The sequence below is a fragment of the Propithecus coquereli genome, unplaced genomic scaffold (assembly GCF_000956105.1).
Source record: "Propithecus coquereli isolate 6110/MARCELLA unplaced genomic scaffold, Pcoq_1.0 Scaffold5, whole genome shotgun sequence".
Lineage (NCBI taxonomy): Eukaryota > Metazoa > Chordata > Mammalia > Primates > Indriidae > Propithecus > Propithecus coquereli.
The window spans coordinates 4,513,053-4,524,753 of NW_012150840.1; positions in this window are offsets into that span (position 1 = coordinate 4,513,053).

An 11,701-nucleotide genomic window follows, 5' to 3' on the forward strand; every position below is an offset into this window, starting at 1 on the left:
ATTCACCCCTCCAAACCTTGGTTTCCTCACCTGCAAATAAGCAGACTAACAATTCCTAACTTGTAGGATGGTCATCAAATTTAAATGGCGTTATACATTTACTACAGTGCCTAGCATATGTTGACTGCTCAATAAATACTAGTTCTTACCACAATCATCCGTTTTCTTCTTATTTTTAATACATTTTTATCCATCTAGAAACTTTAGGAAGTTTTCAGTCTTTTTTTTTTTTTTCCACTTAGAATTTTATTCTGGCATACCCCCTGTGACAGTAAGAAAACAAAGACCAGAGGCATGCCTTTCAATCCACTTCCACTAAATTATAAAATGTGTGTGGGAGCATTCATTAGCAATAGCAGGGATTTGCATTTTACAACATCCACAGACTTCTGAAAGTGAAAAAAAAAATGATTATTTGACTTAACATTTCAGAGCTTTATATTCATTTCTAATTCATATTCCTTTAAAAGAGGCTCAAACTGTTTTTGCTCTAAGCTTACCTATTTCTCTTCCTCTCTGTAGCCTCTAGAACTACACTAGGAACTGATTTCTAGACCTAGCCCTGCCTTTGATAATGGTCTAGGCTCACTGTGTTGGTTACCTCCTCCCAACCATCTCTTTTTTCCTTTGAGGACCACACCCTCCCTCACTGAAGTGGTCCTGGGGGACTGGTAATCATGGTGCTTCCCTGTTCTCTCCCCCAAGAGAGATGGGTATAATGACTCAAGAGAACCAATTGGGCCTTCCCCAAGATTTGCTTTTTGAATGCTGGGAGAGGGATGCCTCTCTTCCTCTTGGATCATAAACCATAGAAATGATGTAAATTGAAACTATTTATGACTATCTCCCTTTTTTCCTTCCTCCATCCCAGAGGAAGCCAATCCTTTGGAAGAAACTTTGGCAAATGCCAAGTTGCAACAACCTTATTGGAACTGCTGGATTCAGCTATACCTGAAGCTGGTATCAGTTATATGAGCCAATGAATTCCCTTTTTTGTCTAAGCCTCTTTAGAGTTGGATTTCCATAACTTACACCTAAAAGAATCCTGACTAAAAATACACAGGCAAGTCACTTAACCTCTCCAAGCTTCAGTTTACTTTTAGACCCTGAATCTGAGGTTTCCTACATGTTGAACTAAATGAAATCTTTAGATGAAATCTATACTAACCTTAAGCATGAAAGGATATCATTTAAGTGACTCTGCCAGTTCTTTCTTTCTTAATGTAATTCATCAAGTCTAATTTATTTGTGTGTTTTTTTAAAAGTTCAAACTGAAAGCAGATATTCTTAAGAATTACTCATGCAGAGTTATTTAAGTCTCTCTAGAACAGAGATACACAAGGAAAGAACAGTGCAGTGACCTGCCGAACATGAAAATAAACCTTATTCCTTAGCAAACTGTCTGCTACTTTTCAATAGGTTATTTTTACTGTCTCTTAAAACACCAAGGCCATGTTTTAGAAAATGCAGCCTATCGTTGAATGTTACATCTAGGGTTCTTATCTATCATGGAGAAAGAACATTGTTTTTAATATGTCAATAAAATTGGGTAAAATCTATGAGCATAGGGTAGATCACAGGTAAAATGTTCTAAGGAGATAAGATAACCAAAAGAGGGTGAAAACTTAAATCTGAGCACACTTATTAAAATAACCAATAAGGGCAATGTATACAATCTTGCATGGTACCCAGTAATAATATTATAACTGCAAGCATGTGCATGGCAACTTAGTGCACTTTCATACACACTATTTATTTAATTTGAGCCTTAACACTGTAGATACATATTATTTTCATTTCATAAATAAGAAAACCGAGGATCAGGGAGGTTGCCCAATATCAAATAGCTAGTGACTGTTAGAACCACAATTGGAACCCTGTTCTTCAGGCCTCTTCACACTATACCAAGTTACCTCTGTCTTTAAATCATTGTTTGCTAATAATATGTCCAAGTAATTGAATATATGGCTACTATTTTCTCCATCTTACAGAAGGAAAGACTAGTGCTCGCTTCAGCAGCACGTATACTAAAATTGTGAACAATACAGAAGGAAAGACCAATAAGATACAGCGGTTAAATGTGACCTTACATGAGGTCATTAAGTAAAGAAAGTAGAAACAAGGGGCCGGGCATGGTGGCTCACGCCTGTAATCCTAGCACTCTGGGAGGCCGAGGCAGGAGGACCACTTGAGCTCAGGAGTTGGAGACCAGCCTGAGCAAGAGCGAGACCCCGTCTCTACTAAAGATAGAAAAATTAGCAGGGTGTGGTGGTGTGTGCCTGTAGTCCCAGCTACTCGGGAGGCTGAGGCAGAAGAATCGCTTGAGCCCATGAGTTTGAGGTTGCTTTGAGCTAAGCTGATGCCAGAGCACTCAAGCCCAGGTGACAGAGCGAGACTCTGTCTCAAAAAAAAAAAAAAAGTAGAAACAAGGGTCCAAGTGTTCCAAAACCATCAACATGAATTCCCATTCATTAAACACTATGAGCCAGGAATGGTGGCAGACACTTTTTTTAGTGTATTACCTTTTTTTAGAGACGAGTCTATCTGTGTCGTCCAGGTTAGAGTGCAGTGGCTCTATCATAGCTCATTGCAGCCTCGAGCTCCTAGGCTTAAGCGATCCTCCTGTCTCAGCCTCCCGAGGAGTAGCTAGGACTACTACACATGTGCGCCACCAAGCCCAGCTAATTTTTTTATTCTTTGTAGTGATGGGGTCTCACTATGTTGCCTAGGCTAGTCTTGAGCTCCTGACCTCAAACAATCCTCCTACCTTGGCCTCCAAAAGTGCTGGGATTAGAGGCGAGAACCACCGCACCTGGCCTACATATATTATTTTGTTTAATCTTCAAAATAACCCATTGATGTAGGTACTATTATTGCATTTTTTTAGATGCAGAAACTAAGATACAGAAAGCTTAAGGTTTTTTTCCCAAGGTCATACATTTAGTAAGTGGCAGGCCTTGGGTAGGAATTATGACTAGAAAATAGTCACTGAAATTCTAAACTATTTACTGCCTTTCCCCCATGGAAATCCTCTGTTCAATCTGGTTTGTATACAGTGTGTGTAGAAAATATAGAAAACATGAAGCCTTTCCAGCTCATTTCCCTTGATATTTAAGTCTCTTTCCAAAAACATAAAGAATCCCTTATTCTGTCTTTGGTAAGAAACACACTTTGCTGGTGGAGTGAGATTGCAATGTGGATCCAAATCAACCTTCTTAACAAACAGAAAATTTTGTGGAGGATTGAGGTTTAGAGAGCTTTGAGACAAGGATAGAGGTAGTAGTCATCTCCAGGATTCAAAAACGTTCTGTTTGATGGCCTTTCTAAGTCAAGAAAACTTACATTCTCAGATTTGGAAGACTGATGACCCAGTTAACAAACCAATTGACAACTGGAATACAAAGTATTTATGAAAAAGCATTTTTCAAAGAAAAAACATCAAAAGAGACTCATTCGAAGTATAAAATCACAGCTGTCTTGACCCCTACGAGGAAAAAAGTTATAATTAGCTGAAAGTCACGGGCTTCATAGGCTAACCGTGGCAAATGCTCAGCTTCAACAGAAATCATCATCTTGTGATGATCAGTACATGTCTATATGCCTTTCGAACACATAATATAGAGGTTTCCTAACCAAATTTTCATTGTTTACTATTATTACTACTATTTTAGTTTAAAAAACACAAAAAAACAAATTTTCATTATTTAATCATTCACTCATGCATTCATTCCAAACTTTAAATACCTACTCTGTGCTCTGAGCAAATTCAAATATGAATAAGACATAATAAGGACTGTCACTCTAGTATATTACAAGATGTTATGCCCAAGGGCTAATTATTTTGGGAGCTCAGAGCCCAGTGTAAACCTTGTGACCAAGAGGGAAAAATGGAAAAAAGAACTCTCATTCACTCCTGCCTTGGCAAACTCTTTGTTTCCTTTTTGTTTGTTTAAGGTATTGTTTACTATGGGCCAGGAACTATCCAAAGTGGTTTACATAGAATATTTATTTTCATTTTACTCAGTGCTCCACGAGTATTAAGTTCTTCCTTCCACTCCTCCTCTTCCTTCACGGTAGACTTTCAGAGTTAGAAATTAGAATACTCAACTTCCTTCACTCTCTGTGTTCTGGGATATTGAGGCACTGGGCAGAAGCTGGGATTCTCTCTGTGGAGTTGGAGCAGCAGGAGCCTTACAGGGACTTAACTGGAGTTGGCCTAAGCAAAGAGGGGAAATTGTTATTAGAATTCTGGGCAGGGATGCTCTTAGCCTCAGCAAGCAACAACCAGCAGCACTCAGGCCTTTTAATGTCTATCCCTTGCTGTGATTGTGCTTTGGTCATTCTTCTCTCACTTTCTCTGAGGGCCAGACTAGGTTGTGCAGAATAGTAAGTCAAGCTCTCATATTTGCATTGTTTGCATTTAACACACTAACTGCCATGTGAGTTGTATTTAACTCACACTAGTTTTGAGCCTGGGACCTCATGAAGCATATGTAACTCACGCGTTTCTTCACCTTGAGAGCCGCAAGAACTATTTTTCAAGTTGCATATAATTAATGCACAGAAAACAATAAAAAATAACAAATGTTTCATTAAATTAGAAAGGATCATTTTGTTTTCAAAGTTTTTATTCTATTTTTGTAACAAAACTCCATGGCCCCAAAGAAAAATTTTTGTTTCCAGTGTGGCAGTCAATGTGTTAAAAGAGCAGCCAGAACTTAGGTGAGAATCTCTTAGTTTTAATTCAAAGTTCCTGGGAAAGGGAACCTGGCCCAGCTTAGGTCAGGTACCCACACCTGGTCCAACCAACTGTGGTCAGCGTATTAGGGTCATATTGAACAAAATGAATGTTGTTTCCATGTCCATTGAAGGACAAAAAGAAGGGAAGGAGCAGTAGCCCTAAATGTATTCAATTACAACATCTCTATTTCCTCAAATAGAATTTATAATTGTAGAATTAATGGTTCAAGGATAGGAATATTTTTAAGTTCTTGACAAGGTTCTGCCAGTTGCCAACACTATCACTTTCTCATCTTGTCTAAATTTATAGACCAAAAATTTGAAACTAATTATAACTCTCATCTTTTATTACAGAGATGGAGTAGCTAAAATGTTTCCATGTAGTTAGTAATCATTTGTATTTCTTTTTCTGAAAATTGACTATTGGTGTCTTTTGCTTATTTTTTCTATTACAGTTTTAGTGCTTTTGTGATTTATTTATATGAATTTTTAATATGTTGATTTTACATAGAAGAGTATATCATATTTCCTTTGAGATTTCTTTCATTACTAAGCATAAACTCTTAGAAAGTCTTTCCCTTAAAAATTCCTCCCCTTGGAACTTGGCTTTCATACAAAAATATTCCTAAGATTCACCTGGGATATTCATTACAGAATTTTAATAACAAAAAATAGAAACCACCTAAGTATGTATCAGTTGAGAGCTAAATTATGGCACATCCCTGGAACTCAAGACCAGCCTGAGCAACATAGGGAGACCCCGTCTCTACAAAAGATTTTAAAAATTAGCTGGGTGTGGTGGCACGTGCCTGTAGTCCCAGCTGTTTGGGAGGCTAAGCAGGAGGATCACTTGGGCCCAGGAATTTGACGTTACAGTAAACTATGACAGAGCCATTGCTCTCTAGCCTAGGTGACAGAACCAGACCCTGTCTCAAAAAAAAAAAAAAAAAATTATGGTATATCCATACTATGGAGTACTGCACAGCCATTAAATATAAGGGAGATGCAGATCATGTGGAAAAGTGTCTATGATATTAAGTGAAAAAAACAAGCCACAGAATTATAGGTAAGGTAGTATCCTATTTATATTAGGAAAAACCTGATGTGTGAAATGTATATATACCTGTAAATACCTAGAAAAGTTCTGTAAGGATATACATGGAACTGTTAGTAGTGAATACCTTTGGGCATGCATTGAGGTACATAGTAAAGATTAGATTATATGCTTAGATGTCATTTTAATTTTTGTGTGGAATATATATTACCTTTACATTTTATTTCATGAAACGTTTTACACTTACAAACAGCCACAATGAATAATGTAATAAATACCCATGTACTCACCACACACCTCTAGAAATAAAACGTGACCAACAAGGTTGAAGACTCTTGTGTGACCTACTCCTATCACATTTCCTTCTCTCCCAGATGTACCACAACCCTGAATCTGGTGCTTTTTTGTTTCCATGATGTCATACTTTTACGAAATATTAATATGTCTGTATGTCTGTATTCCTACATAGCATGTAGTACTTTTTTCATATTTTAAGATTGTACATAATTGGTATTATACTGCATGTTATTCTTCTGTAATTTAATTTTTCACTCTACATTCTGTTTTTAATTTAACCATATTGATACGAACTCTTCAGATCACTCACTTGCACTGCTGTGTAGCATTCCATTTATAAATGTTCTGCACTTCATTCATCCTCTTATTTTGTGTGGTTTGGATTATTTCCAGCATTTTAGCATCTTGAATGTGGTCCTGTTAACATTCCCAGGCACATTTCCTTGTGTGCTACAGTTTCTCTTGTGTGTGTGTGTGTGTGTGTGTGTGTGTGTGTGTGTGTAAAAATGGAACCAGGTCACAGGGTAGATGCTTCTTCAACTTTTCAACTCCACAAGATATGGGCAAGTTGCTTTCCTAATTGATTGCACCAATTTACGGGTCCCACTGGCAGTATATAAAGAGAGTCTATGGATCTAAAAAATCCTTACCCATACAGAGAGTAGACATTTATTTATATTATCTTCTAATTTTTATTTTATTTTTCTTTTCACTAAGCTTTAATTAATTTGGGTGTATGGTATAAGATGAACCCTAAAATGATTTATTTATTTATTTTGTTTTGTTTTTTAAGACAGGGTATCTCTGTCACCCAGGCTAGAGTGCAGTGGCATCATCATAGCTCACTGCAACCTCAAACTCCTGGACTCAAGTGATCCTCCTGCCTCAGCCTCCCAAGTAGCTGGGACTAGAGGTGCACGCCACCACACCCAGCTAATTTTTCTATTTTTTGTAGAGATGGGGAATCACTCTTGCTCAGGCTGCTCTTGAACTCCCAAACTCAACTGATCCTCCCACCTTGGCCTCTTAAATTGCTGGGATTATAGGCATGAGCCACCATGCCCAGCTGATTTTTTTTTTTTTTTTTGAGACAGAGTCTCACTATGTTGCCCGGGCTAGAGTGCCATGGCGTCATCCTAGCTCACAGCAACCTCAAACTCCTGGGCTCAAGCGATCCTCCTGCCTCAGCCTCCCGAGTAGCTGGGACTACAGGCATGCGCCACCATGCCCGGCTAATTTTTTTCTATGTATTTTTAGTTGTCCAATTAATTTCTTTCTATTTTTTAGTAGAGACGGGGTCTCGCTCTTGCTCAGGCTGGTTTCAAACTCCTGAGCTCAAACAATCCGCCCGCCTCGGCCTCCCAGAGTGCTAGGATTACAGGCGTGAGCCACCACGCCCGGCCTTTTTTTTTTTTTTTTTTTTTAAGGCTGATCAAGTTGGAGCAATGGGAGTGGAGAAGGAACAAAGGAATCTGTAACTGGTTGTGATCAATTAGTTGTAAACACCACTGCACTCGGACCAACCATGATTTTTTTTAGAGACAGGTTCTCACTCTGTCACCCAGCCTGGAGTATGGTGGCAGGATCGTGGCTCACTGCAGCCTCGGACTCCTGGGCTCGAGGGATCCTTCCTCAGCCTCCTTAGTAGCTAGTACTACAGGCATGTGCCACCACGCCCAGCTAATTTTTCTAATTTTTATCGAGATGGGATCTCACTGTGTTGCCCAGGCTGGTTTCAAACTTCTGACCTCAAGTGATCCTCCCACCGTGCCCGGCCTAAATTAATTTTTTTATAAACCAATTTTCCCATCACCATTTATTGACAAGGAAAGTTCTTCAATATACACTTTAAAAATCTTATTCTCACCTGATGATTCATCTAGGTGAATTTCAGTATCACTTTGTAGAGTTTCCTTGAATAACCCCTTGGGATTTTACTGTAATTACATCAGGCCCGTGAATTATTTTGGTCTAAAACCCACATTCAACGGATCATTCCCATATTCCCAAACTTGAAGGACTGAACTCCTCACTGCATAAAGTCTAGTGCCCGCAGCCTGCAATCTGTAGCCTCACAATTATATTTCAGGCTCATTTCAAGCAGGCTAGTGTCCTCTTTTTCCCCTAATCTTTTGTTATTGATTTTTTCCTCCAAATATTTGTTCATGAGGTTTCCTCCCACCAGGAATTCGAACTCTTCTTCCACTTCCCCTCATTTTGTTTATTCAAACCTTCTTCCTTCAAAGGTAGGCTGGTGTCCAGCTACTCTGAGTGTCCTAGTCAGGAGTTATTTCACTATCTTGCACTGCTATTCAGTTTTCTCACATGTCTGTCTTCAGTCTCTGAGTTTAACTAAAATAAGACAAGGGAGACAAGTGGAACTTTCCTAGAGAGACATCTAGTAAGAACAGTTGCTGGTAAAAGGAGCAGCAGACAGGTTAGGCATTCCACTTTTAACCTCTGTAGCCCCAAAGTGGAGAAGGTAGCAAGACAAATGGAGAGAAGAAGCTGGAGCCTGTGGCTCAACATGCCACTGTGCCTGGAGATAGCCAGACACAACAGAGGTGAAGCCAGGTAATAGAGACATCCATCATCATCACCATCAAAATGCCTTCCATTTGAATCATGCTTTAGTGTCCGCCAGCTTGCACACACATTATCTCAATTAACCCTTGCAAACCTTTTAGCAGTAGGTGGCATGATCTCCATTTTACCAGTGAGGACACTCAGGTTTAGAGGTTAAATGTAAGCCCAAGATCACACAGCTAGGAATTGGCAGTGCCAGGTCTGCAACCCTGACCTTCTGATTGACCCCAGTTCACTGCTCTTTCTACCTCACCCACAGCTGCTTCCATATTAACCATGTTAACTGTTTATTCTTTAGAGATGGCGGTCTCACTATGTTGCCCAAGCTGGCCTTGAACTCCTGGCCTCAAGTGATCCTCCTACCCTAGCCTCCCCAGCCTGTTAACTTTAAAAAAAAAAAATTTTTAATTTTTATGCTTAATTGTGGTAAAAAACAAAAAATTTACAACCATTTTTTAAATGTACAATTCAGTAATTTCAACTAAATTCACACTGTTATATAACTGATCTCTAGAACTTTTTCATCCTACAAAACTAAAATTCTATACCCATTAAATAACTCCCCATTTTCCCCTCCCAGCAACCCCTGATAACCTCCTTTCTATTTTGTTTCCATGATTTTGACTACTCTAGATCTAATTTCACATAAGTGGAACCATACAGGATTCATTCTTCTGTAACTGGCTTATTTCATTCAGCATAATGTCCTCCAGGTTCATCCATGTTGTAGTGTGTGACAGGATTTTCTTTTTTAAGGCTGAATAATTTCCATTGTATGTATATACCACATTTTCTTTATCCATTTAGCTGTCTATGGACATTTGGGCTGCTTTCATCGCTTGGCAATTGGGACTAACGCTACAATGAATATGGGCGTACAAATATCTTTTCAAGATCCTGCTTTCAGTTTTTTTGGGTATATACTCAGAAGTGGAATTGCTGGATCATATGGTAATTCTATTTTTAGTTTTTTTGAAGAATCATGTTAACTTTTAAATAAATAGCCCCATTCTCACGGACTCTACTGCAATATGTTAAGAGGAGGCATATCGCCTTCCCTCTAATTAAATTGAAAATAGCAATCATGCTCATATATAACCATTAAAATATGTTTAAACTTCTTACTTAAGATGCATCAATTACACTGTTGGCAGCTGTAGATGCTTCCATTTCCTCCCAGTCTCAGTTAACAAGCTGTTCTTCACTTTTAACAATACCCTCCCCCAATATCAGGGTCACTAGAGCAGAAGATTCGCAATGGAAGGACCTGTTTTATTCAATACTGTGTCCAGAGTAACAAGCACAGTGGCTGGCATATAATAGACACTCAAAACAAATAGATAAATGAGTGCATGAATAAAAGACCATGTTGCTGGGCATAGCTTAGAAAATTGAACTTAGCCCCAGGAGTGAGGGAGAGACAGAAGAGTTTAGCATCTCTTGTTCCAGCAAGCAGGAAGTAGAACACAGATGGCAAAGAGACATTCGATGACATGAGTTTTGCCAGAATGATGGTACCATCCCTAGGATGAATTCGGACTAAAGCTCTGGTAACACAGGATCATACTAACCAAGAGGATTTGGGGAGTTGGGAACCCATGGAATTGTAATGATAAGGTCCTGCCAGAATAATGGGATTGTCCTCTAGGAAGGAAAAGCCCAGAAAGTTACTGACTCACGGAGAAAGGAAGCTCTCCTACTAAAAGTTACTGTCCTTACATCTTTCGACTTGATACCTAATCTCAGGAAAGGCACTTAAGGAAATGGGATTACACTATATTAAAAATTAAATTTAGACCAAACAAAAATCGTATGAATTTATTAAGGGTATATGCCCTGGAGCAAATTATTCGGTGGAAATTATGCTCTCACATGTTTGAAAAAATTAATGGATTGTAAACTCTCTTCCATTCAGATGAAGAGATGGAATTCAAGAGAGAAGTATCTTATTAATAGGCATGTTCCCCCAAAAAGATAAAGATGAGGTGAGGTTGCTTATGATTATGTGAAATCTTTTCTCATTTTCCTGGTCAAGAATTTAAATTTACACTAGCTAATCAATACAGTAAATAGTGGGACCTTTTATATATTGTGTTTTTTGTTTTGTTTTGTTTTTAGAGTCAGGGTCTTGCTCTGTCACCCAGGCTGTAATGTAGTGGCACAATTACAGCTTACTGCAACTTCAAACTCCAGGGCTCAGGTGATCCTCCCACTTCAGCCTCCAGAGTAGCTGGAACTACAGGGTCAAATCACCACACCTGGCTAATATTTTAAAAAGTTTTTGTAGAGATGAAGTCTCGCTATATTGTCCAGGCTGGTCTTGAACTCCTGGCCTCAAGCAGTCGTCCCACCTTGGCCTCCCAAAGTGCTGGGATTATAGGCGTGAGCCACCACACCCCGCCTGTGTATTGTTATGTAGAAGAGTCAACATGGTTTAATAGAAAACCCACTAAACTTGGATTCAGAAGACTTGAGTTCAGGTATTGGTATTGCCTTGACTGCTTTAGCCTTTTAGAGAATTATCAGTTCCCATCATCCATACTGCCAACAGAATGATACAGATCTGATCATGTTTCTCCCCAACATAAAATTCTTCATGGGCACTCTCATCTATAGGACAAATTCTTAGCATCTCTCTATAGTTCATTTTTTCATTATCTTACTCCTGCTTACCTAACCAGCCTTAGCTTCTATCATTTGCCCCTCACTTCATACCAAGCCACGCTGAACAGTAGATGGTTCTTTCAGGATATACCGTGCTCATTCATGCTTCCTCTATGGGAACACATTTCTTTCTTCATTAGTTTGGCAAACTTTTACTCAACATTTCTGTCTTATCTTCGATGCCTCTTCTGGTTTTCCTCCTGGAACTTCTGTATGTCCACTGGCCCTTGTCTGTACCTCCATAATGACAATTATGTTATAATTACTTATTTGCATGCCTGCCTCCCCATCAGACTCTTCTCCCACCACCAGTTTTTCATTCTTGACCATAAAAGTGATACATTTTTATCATATAAATTC